General features: G+C 43.6%; 1 protein-coding gene across 25 annotated transcripts in view; it reads right to left on the reverse strand.

The window, feature by feature from the left end:
• The window catches only part of CCDC92 (coiled-coil domain containing 92), a 102526-nt gene that overhangs the window by 50450 nt on the left and 33090 nt on the right, over positions 1 to 18986 (reverse strand). For 19 of the 25 annotated variants that reach the window (XM_042865645.1, XM_042865644.1, XM_042865654.1 and 16 more), the window contains 9 exons: positions 17735 to 18108; positions 16918 to 17036; positions 9738 to 10187; positions 9488 to 9628; positions 4883 to 5060; positions 4640 to 4805; positions 3034 to 3238; positions 1771 to 1949; positions 571 to 693 (listed from right to left, as the gene is read on the reverse strand). The gene's annotated coding sequence lies outside the window, so the exon portion shown is untranslated. Of the gene's footprint in view, positions 1 to 570; positions 694 to 1770; positions 1950 to 3033; positions 3239 to 4639; positions 5061 to 9487; positions 9629 to 9737; positions 10188 to 16917; positions 17037 to 17734; positions 18109 to 18986 lie in introns of all 25 variants that reach the window. The other 6 variants (XM_042865637.1, XM_042865636.1, XM_042865634.1 and 3 more) reach the window with 6 other exon arrangements.

Consider the following 18986-nt stretch of genomic DNA (forward strand, 5'->3'; position numbering starts at 1 on the left):
GTGAAGTATCAAAAACTAGACTGAAGAAACCGAGAGCTTGGATTCTTTTTCCTTTGATACGTGCTTATGTAAATTCAAATAAATATGCCTAAATGCCACCTTTCTTTAATACTAGCAGAGCTTATTAAATCTATTTAAGTTAGACAAGCTAGGCTTCATGTAACGCCAGGAACTCCCCAGACAGCTTTCTTTCCTACTTAATATGATACTCTACAATTACACATACCAGAGACTTCCACTCCAGCATTTTAATTTACAAATACTTTTTACATTTTTTAATGTCTCTGTGGGCAAGTAGGCATTAAGAGTCTACTTTGTTCAAGAGCGATCAATCGAAGTGTGGAGAGGCAGCCTGTTTTGCTCCAGATCACACACTGCACTAAAATACTACCAGAGTTTGGAAGCCTCCTTCGTTGCCCCTCCTTGGTATTCAGGCACAAATAGAATTTCTAATTTAATTCATCATTTAAAAGCAGATATATTATCTGAATGCTGAGCCAAATGCTCCAAACAGAGACACAGAGTACAAACTCAGTAGCAAAAGGCCACATGAAGCAAGTAGAGACTAACCTTAACCAAAACTGGCCACAGTGAGGATGTCCATCACTCCTTCCTCACCAAGGGAGCGCTGCTCTCTGTCACAAAAATCTGTCAGACATTTCCTCCATGTCTCTTCCCAGAGCCAAGTATTTTCTAGGGGAGAAATAGGTATTACTAAACTATACCAACTCATTTTTGTGTTTTCTCAGATATCACACAGCAAGTGGGCTTTATGGGCAGTGCAGCAAGGGCAGAAGATAAACCCCAAGGTGCATGGGGAGGTTGGATCTGTAGGAAGGTATCTGAGCTGCAGGAGGGAAAGCTGGGAGATGAACAGCCCTGGGGATGGCTTGGAGTAAATCTTGCACTAGCATTTCTGTTTGCAGATCTGTTCCTGAAACACTCAGTGCACAATGTTTCAAGGGGATAAACTGAAAACTGCCATCCCTGCACGTAAGTAAAGGGAATTGTCATAAAGCTAACAGATCCTTCTCTTAAGTAGCTCCCAAGAATATGAAGTGAGAATGAGGTGCCTAAGAAAATAACTTTCCTGCTGCTTGGGAAAAACACTCCTAGGACAATAACTTTATAGCTGTGATTGATACAGGCTTTGAAAGAAAGCAGGGGTCTGAAAGACTCTGTGTATTGTCTGAACATGAAGAATAAAGACATCAAAATAAAACAGGCATTTTTTTTAAGGTCTGTTCCTTACTTTCAATTATCAGCTCAAGGGTAAGTTGCTGGAATGATTACAGGCTGCCAGTTGCTCTGTGGGAATCTGATACACACCTGGCAAGCACAGGGAGCAGTGAGCTGTTGCTTGTAGTGTTCTGCCCACCCAAGGGACCATCCTTGCATGTCAAGTTCTTTGTGGGTTTCCAGAAACAGATCAGTTGCCACTCTCTGGCTGCCCTATCACTGCCAGAGGTGATGTGGACTTTTTTAAAATGTCTCCACCGAGAATTTTTACAGCCACATTGTGCTCCAAAGGTTGGAGCAGAGAAACATGAACCCATGACCTCTGCAGCTGAAACCCTGGGACTCCACAGGAGCTCTGCAGTTTATTTAATCTGAGGCAGGATTTGCTGCCAGGTTTGAACCCCCAAGACTTCTTATTGCTACACCTTGATGGCCTCCCTGTCGGACACACCACTTTCTATTCTATTTGACAACTGCTCCATGCAGAATAACTAGGTGTGATTGTGGAGTCCAGCAGTGGAAATCATTTACCTGTTGGGTAATGGTCCCACTTTTCTGCAGAACCCAGACCACTGGCTTTGCTGAAGTTGTGATGGACAGAGAGCACGGAAGCTTGCCTTGTGAAGAAATCTATTGGCCGCTCTTCCTTCTTCATGTCACTTCATTGACTTCTGGGCATCCGCAGCAGCACTGAGGGTGGGTTTGTCCATCTGGGGGATCACAAAGCTCCCTTCAAATCCTTTCTTATTTACTCCAGTCAGCTGTGTTGAGCATATCAATTCAATCAGCTATTTTCCTCACCATAAAACCAGATGTGTGCCATCACGGCCCATCTACAGGGACTGAATCAATGCCATTTGGAAAATGCACAATACAAATAAAAAATCCCAAGAAAGATGAGATATGCTGATGTTTGGAGCTCTCAGACTTTCCTAGGTAAATTGCTTTTCTTTTGAGTCCCATTTATTTTTGTTACCTCCAAAGAAATGCTGTTGTAGCCGCATTTCTTGGAAACAGCGTTGCGATCTAATGGGTTGTTACTGATCTGAATTCTCAGGGGAGACAGTGGAGAATAAAGGGAATGTGGTATTATCTTTGCTTCTGGGCATCAGCAACTTCTGCAAGCAGTGTGTGCAGTACATGTCATTCTTTGCTGAGGCAATTAATTACCTTGGTCCCCAGTGAGATGAACTATTCAGCTTAAAAAAACAGTGCAGCTCCTCGAGCTTCTGGCTATTTGGGTAGATGTGTGAATTAGGGGGGCTGTGGTGCTCAGGTTTTGTTTTTTCTCAGAACATGTTCTATTCTTTTCCGATGTACTTCTTATAGACACTGCCACCTGAAGCAGTTCCTCTTTAGAGGAGTCACATAGGAAATGTGGCCTGGCTTCTTCTCAGCTTTGAGTACTGGCTACCAGGTCTCCAGGTCACCTCCTTCCTAAGCAAGTCTGAGGAACAGAGGAAGGGAAGGATCCCTGTGCCCCATCTATACCTGCAGCTACAATGAGGACTCTGTACAGGAACAGAGTGGAATTTGCTGGCTGCTTTAAGCAGTGCAGCTGTAATATGCTACATGCCAGATTGTAGACATTCCTGGCACAGATTTCCAGAATATGAATAAACTTGGGATGTATGTATAAAACAGCACACAACATGGCCCTCAGAGGCCGGGAGAGTGCATGGCAATGCCTTTGTACATACATACAGCCTGAAAAGCCAGGTGTCACTTTCAACTCCAGTGTCCACATATGCCAGTCCATTACTTCAGTGTATTGGAGGAATTATAATGTCATACCTCTCCAATGCACAGCCCCACTTCCAATTGCAGTGTCCCCTGATGACTGCCACAAGATGTAGCAATGAAATACCACAAATATCATGAGTAGGGAGGCAAAGAGAACTTGAGAATGTGTTAATTAGGAAGGCTTAGGTGGGCTGCAAAGTCTCTAAGGTCATCCATCCTGAGATCCAGCAACAGGGGTAGAGTCACAAGTGATTCACTGCAAAGGGAAGCATTATTTTAGAAAATGAATAATTAAAATTCAGGAACTGAGGAGCACTTAAGCAAGCCAAATCCTAATGTCTGTGTAAGTAGCATGCCCAGTGTGTGTCTAGTCCTGTGCCATTATAACACTTCTTTGGAAAAAAAAACACAGGGAGAATGGGACTCCACAGGCAGCAATTAAATAGTCAGGAAAGATACAGCGACCCCACATCTCACAGCTGAGTACTCTCAGTCTCTGGGGAAAGACTGCTGCCATATCGATGTGAGGAGGTTTTCTCTGATGCAAGCTGGTGCATCAGACCTCGCAAGAGGCAGTGGGGGTCTTTCTGATGACACAGTGATAATGACTTTGCATCACTGAGTGCTGTTAATTAAAACCAAAAGCAAGAGAATGCTTTCCAAAGATTACTTGCTATTTTTCCTCCCCGAGTTGTTTGACAATTTAAAGAGCGGAGCTCTGTGTGGGCACAAGTCCAAACACTTAAATTAGGCCAGAGGTAACTTGTGTCCCTGGCAAAACTGCCATAGCTGCAGAGAGAAACAGGTCAGCAACAACAAATTCTGGAAACATACACACCCAGACAGAGGGTTTAAAAGCATGAACATGGCATATGCTCCTGAGCTGTGCTTTACACACCACTATGTTGCACAGTGTTCCTTCTCCTCTCCAGAGCAGAGAGAAACAAATCTTTAAACATTCACGGTGAACTTTCAAATCAGTAACATATGAAACTTTTTCTAAAAGGTGAAGATGTTGTAAAAATCAATGTCAGCGAGAACACTTTGCCAACTCAATTATGCTTGTTCCTCTCAAACTGAAAACAAACGAGAAAAAGAGACAAGAAACAAAAAAAAAAAAAAGGAAAAAGAAGTGGGCTTATTTCAAGCCCAATAAGTGTTCCTTGGGCTAACATCCCAGTTTGGTAAATATTCTGAGGGCTTCTTATGCCAAGTCCCCTCAAGGGGTCATAATTAACTTAACATAACATAATTAACCCTAAATAGGGCTACCTTGTTTCAGAATCTGTCTCATTTTAAGCAATATTTCTGTCCATGTCCACAGTTTTAAAATAATGTTGTGTCTATTAGATGGCATGAAAGTGCCCCAGAAATGGAAATCAGCCATCAGAACTTAGACCCAAATAAGTGTGATTAGACATGGCAGCTGTCTAGAAAACATTCAGCTATTTCACTGAGTCTTGGACAAAATATGAATGATTGTACCCTTTCCAGTAAGTGCAGAACCAGAAAGGCTCCCACATCACCCTCTGCTTCTCAAGGCAAATTTTGTTTCAAAGGTTGACCCCAAAGAAAAAGAAAACAACAGATATAAGTACAAACAGCTGTGCTCCTGTGGGGTTAGCTGGAGACTGCAAGGAGCAAGTGAATCACTCACCCAAAGACATGCTGTACATAGCACCCAACCAGACTGCAGAATGCAGGCCACCACGGGTAGGGCTGAATGGCGCAGCAAAATCCTCGTCCAGCAATCATAACAGTCCCAGCCTCCGAGCAGGCCTTGCACTTTTGGTCTTAACATGGACATGTCACCTCCATACTCTCTGGAAAGGAAATAAATGTCTGTCCAGCAGGCCGATGTGGGAGTCTTTTCACAGTGCTGAGCAGGGAGATCCTTTACCTCTAAGTGGATAAGCACCAACGCACGAGACTGAATGCTGTCCTGTGCCCTGCTGTGTGATACATGCGGTTCAATTCCAGACTCCTCGCTTCACCAGAACAAAGATATCAGAATGTCCTTGTATGCAGGTCACCATATCCCAGTTCTTGTCAATCGGCCGTCAGTAATCTTCCCATAGCTGAAAGAGAATGACTAGGAAGTAAATACCAACACCAGTGATTTCAGAATGACCTTGGGCACTCTCCTATGACAAAAGTCTCATAAACAGACACCAAATACAAAATCAATTACAGAATACCCTGGAAATCTGTACTTGGTTATCTTGAAACTAAACCACGTCAGGAATTTGGGTGAGTTTTTACTTAAAGACTCACATTATTGGCGCTTGATCAGATACAGATAAGTTAGATTTCCAGCTTGTAAAGAGAATAATGCAAAAGGAATTGGAATAGATTAATTTCACATGTTTCATTTCAGGACAGGTAGTTTTCTGAAGCACTAAGACAACATTTATATAGAACTAGATTATAATGGAGCTGTAATTTATGGGGAAAGTTTTAAAGGTTTAAAGCCCAACAGTTTTTGCAGCACTTAAAAAGTTTTTTTCAATATGGTGCCAAACCAATAAGATTCACAAGCTGTTGAACATGTGATTATTACTATTTTTACCAAATACTTGATTACATTACTTGGTTTGCCCCTTACCAGGGGAACAGAGTTCTAAAGCATAGTTTGTGGTTTTCTAAGAGTCAGAATTATTATCACATTTTCCTGATATTTTAGTGCAATACCAATCACAAACACAGCTGGGGTTTGTCCACGTCCTGCCTGTGCCCTCCACAGAGTACCTGCACTACAGAGATTACTATTGCAACAGACAAAAAGATCGAAGCACTTCTTGCAATGCACCTGGGCTGTGACAAGGATGTTCAGTGCTAATACGCTTCTCACTGAAATACTGAAGGCAAGTTGTGCTGCCATAGAACTTTGGAATCTGCATCTCTAGAGAATGGGGTTATATCATCAAGGTTCATGATAAAACTTCACTGAGCAGAGCACGCTGCAGGACACAGACCTCAATAAACTCAAAATATCCTCATCAAGCCTTCTGTTCTCCAAACATCTCTGCTAACGCTATGGAAGCAATAAAATACTTCAAACATACTGCACAGATCAGCTGGAAATACTCCAAAAATATCAGTGTTTTTAAGCTATTCCCTTCTCTGCTAAAAAGGTATCATATCTTGTTCTTCACCTAAAGCATTGCTAGACAGGAGGGAACAGATACTAAAACATTTCCAGGCATGAAATTAATAGAATACTTTGTAGTTTTATTGGGGAAGAAATACAGAATGGACAGAAAATATCCCTGTAGTATCTTTTCACAAATTAACTGGCAGACCTGAAAGCCATTTCTCTCCAAAAGCCTGGACTGAAGTTACACTGGATCTCATGAAAATAGCCATGAAGTCTGGTTTACCAAAGTGACTCCAATAGCATTAAGTAGTGTTAGACTCTATAATAATCTAAACAAAGTTTGATAGAAATATGATTTTGCAAGTTAAAATGAAAATACTGAATTTTCCATGGGGAAAACACAGATAATAAACCAGCTAGGGAAAATGTGTTCAATGACCATGTGGATATCAGTATGAAAGGCAAGCTTTTTTTATCGTATCACCTCATTCTTGTTGATTGTTAGAAAACTGAAAAGCTCCCTGCACAAGGTGATGGAGAAATCCTGTTGGGACCTGGCTGTGGATACTGAATTGTTTTACTCTACTGACTTGTTTAGCTGAACTGCTCCTGTGTGGTGGTTATGTTTCTCCCCCCAGACACCTCCATGAGCCAGTCTGTGCTGCCATGTCTACCCTACAGGTGGGGAGCAAAGGCAGACGGCAGTAATGGGCCAGATTTCCAACTGCCCTTGTCCATGGAAATTAAAGTATTTGTTGAAACACAGCTCTCACATGCTCATGCAGGGTGCTTGATTTCCTTCCAGCCCACTCCAATGGGAGCCTTCTAAATAGTGTAAAATACAACACCTGAACGTTATGATGGAAGATCAGAGTGACCTGTTGCAGAATATGCTGGCTACTGCGATCCCAATGGCTTTCCTGTGCTCATCCTCACTCTGACTGGCTGGAAGTGTCAGCAAACCACGTGGAATGGCTGCGAATGACTTCTGCCCTCAAGACTGTGAGCAATGCAGCTTGTAAAATGCAACAATAAGGACACCATTGGTATCTGTTCCAGCTCATCCTTATGTCAATAACCACACCACATGGAAGGTGTTCTGAATGCCTAGCAAATGGTTTCCATATAGTTTTGGGGAGGAATGTGGCTTTTCAGGTTAGTTCCTGAAAATTCTGAAGACAACTTAATAGGTCAGGGAGTTTCTGCCCCAGGAACTCCACTCTGCTTTATGTGAAACTTGCTGAAACTTTTAGATATTCTCCTGAAGATTTTCTGAACTGCGTCTTTAAAACAAACCAGTGCCCAGTGACAAACCAGTGTCACTTTCCTGGTGGTAATGGTACTTCAGAGTTATTAAGAGAGACTATCCACCAGGGAATTTCTGAAGGCAAATCTGGACTGTTTCTTATTTGCACATTTCTCTTTTACTTTATGTTTGAACACAGACTTGGGATAAGTCCAAGAGCTCCTTCAATCCTCCCAAGCTGCAGTCTTACTCACAAACTTAAGAGCATCCACACAATAGCTGTATTCCTATGTGTCAGACCTCTCAGCAAGCTCCCAGAAAATGGAGGCTTGTAGGTGTGCATTCTGCCAACAAAGCAAGCAATCTTAAAAAATACAGGCTTTCAATTATGATTAAAAGGCCAGGTAGCCTCCAAGCCAGAAGAGAATAATCTCTCTGTCTCTGTGAAGTCCCTTCCTTTCCAGCGGCTGTACTGGTGGTTGCAGCCAAGCCAGAATGAAAGATGCTTTGCATGACTTTCAGTGTTTACTCTCACAGGAAGCACAGTATCCTGTCTGGCTGTTGGTATGCTCACCACCTGATTCCAGCACACTCCAAACAGCAGCCTTTTTACACAAGCAGAATGTGCTGCAGTTTAAATGCTGGGAAAAAAAATAAGCAAGAAGGGCTGCTCTATTAATTGGTGGGTCAGAGCACTATTTGCTTAAGTGTTAGCACCGAATCAAGCTCTTCCTTTTGCAGCCCAGCAGGGAGGCTCGGTGCTGCATGTCTGTGCCCTTCATGACTAACAAAATGAGGGCTCACAGAGACACCACAGTCCTCTGAGTTCTCCATTCTACAGCCTTCAGCCATCTGTGAGGGCGGCAGGAGCCAGGGCAGGACTGTGAAAGGAACTGAAGTCTACCTTACCCTGCAGGACAACCAATGGTTACAACATGTGTTCAAAAATGGTCCCTCCAGACAACAGTTCTGTGACTCTACAGTGTGATTTCATCAGTAACACTGAGTGGTTTCACCTTTTGCATTTGGAGGCGTGCAACTCTGAGCCCACCGTTCAGAGCATGTTGATAGACTGGAAAAGGTTCAAAGGACCACGAGATTACTTACAAGGTTGCAAAATAGCTTTCAGGCAGAAGTAACCAGGACTGCAACTTACTCTTCCTGTTATAGAATGTTCTTATATCCTCTCGAAGCAGAAATACCGGGAATAAAACTGATCTTAGGATTTTCATTCTGGCAGACAAGAGATACACACGAGATCTGGTGGCTGTGGCCTGGTGTGAAGATTTCCAACAACTGGAGCAATGCATTAAGGTAATCGGCTCTTCACTGCTGACTACCTCTGAAGCGAGACCAGACTCCTTTCCCAGACACATATTCAGTTCAAAATACACTGATCTGGAATCGATTTTTACCGCTAGGCTCTGCGTTACATGGAGGAGTACAAGTGATGGCCTGTTAGATTCTCTCCTTAGGTTTCTAAGAAATGAGGAATCGCCCTAGAAATTTGGGAAACCTCTGATTCTCCTTTATGCAACTATTTGTTGACTTTAAGACATATTTTACCAGCTCTGCCCAACTGATGTGAAACTTACAGCTCCGCCACAAGTTGTGTCTCCCAGGTAGGTGGCTCGTTGCTGAAGCCTTGCAATTTTTTTCCTTGGAATTGAACAAAGGGAAAATTCACAGGTAACATGTGATCTGTAATTTCATACAATAGCTCGCTGTAAACTCTCTGCTTGTGTTGATTCAGTAACCAAGGAACCCCCAAGATACATTTCTTAAAAATCAACTAAAAACCCTCTCCAAACAGCACAGAAATGAATAATCTCAGGTTGCACACAAAACCAACCTGGCCTTTTATCTTTCTAATAAACGTAGCAATATAAACACAACTATAGACATTGTTTTCTAATTAGGAGAATGTGCCATGGGATGTTTACAGACCCCTATGGAAATGTATGGACATTTGGTTGCTTAGCAAACGACAGAACCTGAAAGATGCCTCAGCTAAGACATTTACAATTAGTTTGGCAGGAGTGGAAATAAAAACTCTAGAAGCAAACATAAAGAACATTGACCCAAGAAAGGCCAAGACATTGCTAAGGAAGGTTATGCAGAGGTACGCCTTACCAACAATTTTTATTTGGATATTAGCTTACCACAACTTTGTGTTTGTGAACAGCTGAATTCAGACTGCCATTGAAGACTTGCAGGGAGCACCCACACATGGAAGCTGCTGTGTGGCCTGGTCTGCCACTGGGAACTTCAATCCTGCAGAGCTGGATATAGCTGGGCAGACACTGTTTATGAGAGAACAGAGTGAAAAAAAATCAGTGAGAGACTCATTTGCCATGTGGAGGTGAGACCAAAGGGAGATGCATGTGGCACGGCTCCTACAGAACATGTTACCTGATGGATGGGTGACCATCTGGATTTATGGGTCTGCACCATTTGTGACTGTGGCCTTGGTCTCTGAAAGGAAAACCTCCTGGAGTCTTTGAGGTGCAGCTGCGTATGAGAACCAGTCACCCTCAACCTTGTCTTTGCTGTGAGCCATGGAAAGCAAGTTCCTGTGCTGCTGGCTTTTGTGTTCTAATAAACAAAGGAACCTAAATGGACAATTTAATTCTTACAGCCATTGTGGTTAGCTCCAAACTACATGGTTGTGTCAGTGTCACAAGGGAACTCTTCCCTTCTTGTACACAGTTAGCAGTTCTACTTCCAAATTTTCTCGCCTTTATGGTGACATTGGTTTTATCCTCTTGGAAACTGGAAATAACAAAGTCTGGTGCAAAGAAACAACGTGCTGTCTTTCAGGTTAAGTAGTCGAATAGACATGAGAAAACATTGTGTGCTTGCCTGCGAAAAGAACTTTCCTACAACATCATCTCCCATAGTAATATTACCACAACTACAATCACATCTACCCCAAATACAACAGAGAGATACATCATGCAAAATTACTTCCAAACTATGCTGTCTTCACACAACATTCCTTTACCTTGGAAAAGCAGGAGGAAACCTGCCTGCACAGTAAGTCAATCAGATGGCAATACTGCAAGCATTTACTGCTTTACTGTTTGCCCCCTCCTCACTCCCACAGCCCAAGGGTTTCACCTCCTAGTGCCTGAGTTTGAAAGGGTGAAGTGCTGGGATTTAAAGGTTGCTCTGATTAACAGGAGCTATTAGTGCTCTGTTACGGGAATTAAGTTACTTAAGTCCTAGATACAACTTGAGAAGAATTTGTTTTTAATTTGAAACTCTGAATTTTGTGTAAGAAAAAAAAAAAAAAAGCATGGTCAGGTTGGTTTTTATGATGAGGTGGTGAAAAGCTAGGTGAAATTAACTCCATAAACATTAGCTTGCTTTGCTTTTGGCCAAACAATTTGCACACCTAAAAGGTGCAGTTTGCAGCAGCTCTAATCCCACTTTAAGAGATACTTCAGACCAGCAGCTTTCAATCCTGTCAGGGATTTTTTCCCCAGTACAAATGCATAGCTTTAAATCATGAACTTTAACTTGCTGGTACTACCTCTCTTACCCACCACAGGCCTTCAGCAATAGTCCATTCCCTTTGTGTTTCTATGGAGCACTGGGTCACAGCTGCTGCTCGCATAACCAGCCCTATTTGCGTCACTCAGCAGCAGCATTTCTGCCTTTATTTTACTGCTCAGGAATACAAGGTGTGGTGGAGCAGAGGGAAGGAATGTTTGCAATGGCTCTAATCTGCAAAGATGGGTTCCAGCTGCATTTCGCATATGATTTGGGGTTTGGATGAAGTTTTGACAGAATTTCTCCATGAATTATGCAAGAGGCTGCTGGAATGCTGCAAGTACACAGAGAGACTTGCTCAGGCAGCACTCAGACAACACACTGCCATCCAACACATGAACCAAATCAAAGCCCACTCTGAAAGGCACAGCGGGGAGGGAAAGAAAGAAGTGGACCCCCAGTGCTTGGGGTGCCAAGGTAGGGACAGGCAGGCTGCCTGCAATGAGGTGCTGCAATGCAGCACTAGATGGTGCTGTATTTTAGAAATATCTTTGCCTTGTGGGTCCTTTTATATTTGATGAGGGCTCAGAGATGTGGCAGACACACACAAATACTTCTTTTGAGACGCACTGCTCTCTCTCAAAGGAAGTATGGATTTTGTTTGCTATTTTATAGCATAGGATTTAACATGGATTGATTTCACAACTGCTGAGCCGCCAGTTAAAATCTCCAGGTGCTTTTGGTTTCCTTTGAGTGGGTGAAAGGAACTTCAGGGCACCATGGAAAGTGTGTCAGGACATATGCTGTATGCCCATGTCTGCTCTTCTCTGACTTAGCCTCTAGCTACCTCTAGGGTTTACTCCTACTGCTGTTTCTAACTGAACTTGAGCTGGGTCTACTTGATGTATTTCTAAAGATGCTGGGCACTGATTCAAAGCTGGCCAATTACCCTCACTCTCAGCCACTCCAGCTGGCACTGCTGGGATGCAGCAGTTGGCCTGATCCATACAAGGCTGCAACAGGCAAAGAAGCTCTCTTCTCTGGGACAGGAAGGACTCTGAGACACCTGCTTGTTCCAGTCAGCTGTCCAAGGAGTGCATCTACGCACACTCTCTTCCCTCTAACTCCAGAGGTTTCTTTGATCCCAGGTTCAAGTGAGTTCAGTATCCTGGCCACAGACAGGGCAATCCAAGACAGGAAAGGGTATTTAATGTCAGAAAAGATCAGGGATGCAGTGCAGCAATGCTCACTTGGCAGGAACACGAAGAAGGGAGAAGGAGATGTCTTTTAGAGAATCTGCAAGATGCCAAACCAGCTGGGACAGGTTATTAGCCTAGGAGCCAGTTCCATCAAGGAATCATTCAATTTTCTCTATCGGGCAACAGCAGTCCAGATGCAGCTTCTTAGAAGGAAAGGATGAAAGGAAAGGATGAAGCAAACTTTTGTTTTTTTTTAAAGGAAAAGGTGGTTCTACATTGAGGCAGTTCTAGAGGGTCTGTATGGAAGGCCATGTAGGATGCATATTGGCAAAACCAGAGTATCTGCTGCAATGCCTCATTGCTGAGTGAGAAGTGGTTCATCACTGGTTGGGTGCTGAGCAGCCTATCCCATCATAAAGCATAGCAAGGTTTAGTTTGGCAACAGAGATTGATATCTGGCTGCCTGGGTCTGAGAGGGGAGCAGTGAGCCAAGAAAGTGCTGCTCCAATCTACTGAAGTACTCGTGCTTGGGGCTGGCATTACTCAGAGTCAGCATTTAAATGAAGATGAAAGGCTTGTGATCATATTTGCTTTATAGTCTGCAAAAATTCAACCAAGGATTGGAAATGATGAGGTTTCCCACTGCAGATAAAAGTCAGCTATGGGATGTGTTGTGCTCTAATGTCAATAAAAGCTTGGTAGCTATGTGAAATGATGAGCCTAGGAGCCCTCTAAGATACATCCTAGTGCTATGGGAATTAGCACTGCATAGCAGACGCCAGAGCCCTTAGCAAGACTTTCTCCTCTTACCTCAAGTCCCTGTGGCATCTCTAATAGGACAAAACATGCCAGTCCCAATGGCTCTGTGTAAATTGGAGAGGTCTAAGGAGAAAGAAAGAGGAGATTGCCTGCAGCAGACAGCCCGGCAACAGAATATGTCATGTCATACCTGAGGATGCTATTCTGAGAGCTCAAGACAGGTTGAAAGAAGATTTATTCCACTCACTGGGGAAAAGCGTTGGAAGGGGTTGGCATCTCTCCCAGACAAGAGTGAGTGGTGTTGCAAAAAACAGCCCAGGAAAAACAAAACATGCTTCCCCTTTGTAAGGAAGACCAGCCAAACTGGGTCTTACAGCCTTGGCTCAGAGTCCATCTGCAAAGTGTCTGCCACAGTCTGCTCTCACCGCGACAGATTGCGTGGGCAGGAGGACACTGTTGGTCAGAGCTTAGGGCAACAGGACCAAATCTTTGCAACCTCTCCCTATCCTGTTTACGACTAGTTCTGACAGGTAGCAGGGATCAGAGCCCTACAGCACTCCAATCTTTGTCCTCCCCTCGCTCATCCGTCAAATAAATGGGCAAGCAGAGATACCCAAGCTCACACTGTTCTGCTTAGTTCCCCCAGCTCTCAGCTCAACTTTTAACTCCTTATACTTCTTTCAGTTTTATCAGACATAATGTTTTTTACATGGGTTACTTTGAGGAAAAATTATTTAAGGTTTCTACTATAAGATTCAAGGATGGGGGAAAAAAAAGTCCTGAAGTATCTGCAGTATCCCACAACTGAGAGGGCTGTGGAACTGAAGGACAACTTGGATTAAACCATTAAAGGTGTTTCAATCAGTTCAGTTCTCAGGGGAAGATCCAAGAGTAGAGAATCCAGCCAGGAATGGCAAAGAGGGCAGTGGGAGAAACGTGGGGAAGGCTGTGAGGGGAGATATCTCCTCACGTACACCTGTCCTGCAGAACATTGTGGGTTCGCATCCATCTGGACGTTGCCACTGCTGGGGATGTGGGGAGTTTAAAACCTGTTGTGTACGAATAAGGGAGACATTACAGTGTGCTCTATTACTTGCTGACCTGCCAGGAGATCCCTCAGCAAAAGAAATACAGTCGTGCCCTGCTACCCTCGTACACCCGATTTGTGTGTGGCCCAGTTTCTGACTACTCATAAAGTAGCCTCTGTTTTAGAGGATCCAACTTCTCAGTCTCTCCATGGGCAAAGCCAGGATTTTTTTGGGCTTGCGCCTGCTGCTGTCTTTGGGATCTGCCTTACTGCTCCTTCTTGAATTAGAAAGTATGCACTACTGGCAGCTAGAAGCACAGTCTCCTCTCCCCACATAAGGCCAAAGACTCATTTCTTCTCTTCAAGTTTAAATAAAGCTCTACTGTTTTGAAGTGTTATAGAGGGCTGGCTTTTGTTCTTTAACTACTGATCAGTGCCTTGCAGCTCTAGGCCATCAGGCCACCACTCAGCTCCTCTGCACCACGTTGCCAGGCCAGCTGCCTCTGGCTGGACAGAGGAAGCATCTGTCTCATTCCCACCTGCATGCCCAGATAAGCACACTAAGTGATTCACTGGATCTCCTGTTGGAAATCAGCCTAGAAGTGGGGGGTGAGGCAAATGCTTTTTCTGTCCCCAGCTCAAGTTCCCCTAGACACTGCATAAATACCTGACTCTGGCTGTGATACAGCAGCTTTTTTTCAGCAGAAACATGGAGAATGAAAACTCAGGGGATTGCTCCAGTAGTGTTCTCAGGACTTAAAGCAGCCATCTTGTGCAGAGAAGACAAAGGCAGATGAGCAGAGATGAAAAATATGGGTCTGAAGAAACAAAGCTAGTTTGTTCATGGTATATAATCACACGAGTAGCCCAGTCTATGCTATATTCTGAGCTATGGCTAGGGGCAATTAGAACAAATCTATCTGAGTTTAATTTACTAAAATAACATCCCTCTAGAAGTAGTTGGAAATCCTCCGTATTTGCATTTCAGTTGTGTCATTTCTCTGCCTTTAAAAGTCAGTGAATGCCAGATGTTTCTGATTTCTCTTTCCAGCAAACAGGTATCTTGCCCAAACCATTCCATTTAAGTTAGACACAATTTGCTGCAAAGTTAGTTTTGTAGAAGTGAGAAGGGAGCAAAGGGGAAGGGACAAGCAAAACCCAAGAGCTGCCAGCATCTATCATGCAAAATGACTCTGAAGGAAATGGGGGACATGCAGCTGTCATGGCAAACAGCCACAGATTGAGGGCATGAAGCACTAATGAACAGGAAGAGCAAAGCCAGAGCCACAATTTTATCCCCTGTTGATATCCTACAAGAAAAATGATCACAGAGAACATTTATTGCCCCCTAACAAGATCAAGCTTAATAGCAAAGCTACACATGTTATTTACTTCAATGTTTGTCTATTGCATAAAGCAGAAATGTCTGTTGCCTGGATCCTCCCTGCCTGCTGAGGTCCTTTCTCTCAGGCTGGCTGTATACAAGGGAGGTAGGTTGAAAAGATCCCAGAAGGGGTTCTAATGCTGGGGAAGATGATGAATTGCACTGGGCCCTAGCTTAATTACAGTATGGAGAACATGTAATGCAAAACCCTGTCCATCATGCCTCTTGCCCAGCTTGTACAACCTATGGGACACAAGCAATTAACATTCTAAAAGCTGTGTAATGTAGAATAAAACAAAGTGTGCTATCACACCCAGCAGGTTCAGTTTCATATTGGAGTGGCTGTCTAACATGTCCTCTTAAAGTGCCCTGATTTCATGAGGCCTTTTGTATAGAGGATGAATCCCACCTATGCATGTAGTAAGCCTTGGGTAGAAGAACATGTGCTCATAATGCAGGGAAATAGAGGATACTGAAAATGAAAAAAGATGTGAGAAGCAAGTCAGAATGTCAGAGAGGACTTGGAGTATCTGGGCTGGACAGTGAGAACTGCAGAGAGTAGTGGCACGAAATCTTTTAGTCAGACAGAAGAGAGACACAAACAGGCAAATCACTGCTCCTGTACTTGGCAGTTCCATGCCCCAGCACTCACAGCTGCAGCACGTGCTCTTGCTATATGAGTTTTCCAGAGTGTTCCCCTTCAGCACGCTCACTGGAAGCAGTACCTGCTCAGCAGTCTCTACAGAGAACAACAGGCTGGTTACTGCCCACCTGTTCACACTGTGCCCCATGAACTGAACCATTTGAGATTATGCTTTGCTAGACCAAGTGTACTGTAAACCATCTCTGTCCCAACTTTATTCCATGTTTATGAGCATCTGTCAACCTTGTCTACCTCCTTGCTCCAAAGAGGAACAGTAGGGAAAAAGAAGATCCTAATGTTTAATTTTCAAAAGATGCACCGTTATCTGCTTTTCTCATATCCAATAGGATATGCCTGGTTGTCAGGGAGGGGAAACTAGCCCTGGCACAACAGAAGCAGCAGTTCTAAAAATATCCTAAACACAGCACAGAAGAAAAGGAAGAGACATCTTCATCTGTCAGGCACCGTTTTACAGTTACACCCTGTGGATGCACATGATTGATTGTCTGAGTATGCCTGCCACATGTGAAAGCATCCCAGGAGCAGTCAAACAGGAACATACAACATACTATTCTTATACTGATGTAATTGTTTTTGTTTTGTTGTGTTCTGTTTTTTAACCTCCAAAAGACATTAAAAATGTGCAAGGAAACAAGATGCAGGGTACCTGAGTGCAGTGACAGAAGACAAACAGGAGAGACCTCAGCATCAGCATGAAGCAGCAGAAAGCAGGGCTTGGGGGGTACCAGGAGACATGTAAACTCTTAATGTGCCTCGGAGGGAAAAACAGTGGCTGACAATGCGTCTGCTTGTGAACGAATACCAGCACGTGCTCTCTCCTCCAGAGGTGAGAAAGAAAGCAACAGACATGAAAAGAAAAACAGAGAAGAGAAAGGGGAGTGTAGTCTGAAAGGATGAGCTGTGAACAGAGGCTCAAGATTTTCTAGGAAACATCGAGTCCTTTCAAAACTGGTGGGGTGCATAGAAAAGGGAGACAAAAGCTGAGCAATCTCCGTGCCACTGGCAGCAATCTGCGCAGTTCTTTCTGCTCCTCCACCATTACAAAGCACTCTGCTGCCTCTTACCTGGCTTGTGGTGCTGGCTGAGCTGGGAGACTTGCTGCTTGGGCAGTTTGGGTCCAGATGCTGTCAGGGCAGCTGCAGGGTCCAGCTCCAGCAGAAGACAAGCAGAAGACAAGTCTGCACTACAAAAATAAAGCATCAAAGCTCACTGAGCAGTTGATAAGAGGGAAAAACAAAATGGGAGAAAGGGCTTCTCTTCAACTTAAAAACACTGCATAAGCAACTTTGTCGTACTGTTTCAGGTCATGTTGCTGCCATGTGGCATCAGGCAACATAAATTGCAACACTGTTAATGCAATGCAGAAGGAAGTACCAATTCCCCAGCTAAAGTCTTGGAGCATCAAACAGGCTGTCAGTAGCTGTTTCACAGGGAGTAATGCTTGCATAGTGATTAGTTCAGCTCCTGAACTTCTACTGAATCACAGTTTCAATGTCTTTCCAATGTTGGAGCCACAAGGAAAAGGCAGACATGTAATGCCACAGAGCCAGCTAGCTCTTACCTGCTTTTGTTATCAATTGGCTCAGGTTTTGGTGTTAACTCTCTGCCCCCGTGTGAAATATAGCAGGAGTAGCATCTGGCTGGGAGGTCTTTAGAACAAATGCATTCAAATCATCAAACACTGTACTGACAGTTCTAGCTGCTTTTAAGTTCAACAGGATGGATTCCCAGCCCTATCAGAGTGAATCAGAGCCCTGAATTCAGTTCCTTCACTTCTAGAATTTGAGTCTGATCAGACGATGTGCAGTCCCCATCAAAAAAGCCCACAGTATTTCCACAAGGTACAGCTGCTGCTATACACTACATGTAGTGATGACTCACATTTGCAGATAAAATTGTTCTGATAATGATGAAGTTAGTCCGTGAATCTTCTTGTAGGGTGCAGATCAACCGTTTCCTTTCTCTTGATTTAAACAAGCTGGTAGGAATGCTTTACTCTCATCTGAAAGTGAGTTTATCAACTCACAGTGCACCTGAAATTCCATAGAAAAGAGACACTTCTGTCTCAGGACATCCACCCACAACATCCCTGCCAAGGCAGAGAATTCACTGACAACACGTGGTGCTGCTTCACAGAAGTGAGGAAGAATCTTCCCAGGCTCTAAAATCACAATTTCCCTACTTGCAGACACCAAAGAGGCAGAACTGATCTTTCATGTAGGAGTCATCCCCTTCAACTTTCCTCCAGGCCACCACTGCAAGGCAAAAGCAAATGAGAGACTCTGGTTTCCTCCCCAAGGAAAGAAATAAAATAAATAAAAAGAACAGACATGACAGAAATAATTTGTCAAATACAACACTAGAGAGCAAGTCCTGCTCCTCACTGACCCATGTGTAACCTCCTTACAGCTAGCTGGGACACACACATGAAAATAAGGAAAGAATTTGGCATTTGGACTTTGAAAAACATCTGAGAAAGCTCCACCCTACTAGCATTAGTTTTTAAATCCATTCTGTCTTCCATGATGCAGAAAGTTCCATTGTGTTAATTTAACTGATGGAAGGACAGAGAGCTGCAATGTAACCTCATTTCACTGGCGAAATCACAATTAGAAAAGCTTTTATCATCGAACTGTTTTGTTTCAGCTGACATCACAAATGCTTTCTCTACTGTCCCTTACCTCCTTTTACTTCTATTTACTTCTCCAGCAAGCAGAGCTGTGAGCGTACCAGCCACAGCATCTCCATTTCAAATGGTTTGGCTTTCCTTTCCACAACACTATTTCCTGACTCTTTTTCCAATCTGTTGCTTGCTGAGCAGAGGATTAGGAGAAACTGAATCAGGCAGAAAAAGGTTTTCTCTAGGCTGGCCTACAAATAAAACCTTTTCCCTCTAAGCTCAGGTACCCAAGCAGCTCCTGCTTTGTACTGGATACACAGAAATCTCCCTAAATTATCTGCATGTGCGCAAAGGGATTGTTTTGAAATTGAACCTTATGAAGTGTATCTTGAGCCTAGCTCAAGTTTGGACACACTGTTGAAATTTGGATTTAATTAATTCCACTTGAGTTTTGAAATGGTGCGATACATTTTTCAGAGGTTGGGGGGGGGGGGGGGGGGGGGGGGGGGGGGG

The sequence above is a fragment of the Lagopus leucura genome, unplaced genomic scaffold (genome assembly GCF_019238085.1).
Source record: "Lagopus leucura isolate 7727_CA_CO unplaced genomic scaffold, USGS_WTPT01 Super-Scaffold_806, whole genome shotgun sequence".
NCBI lineage: Eukaryota > Metazoa > Chordata > Aves > Galliformes > Phasianidae > Lagopus > Lagopus leucura.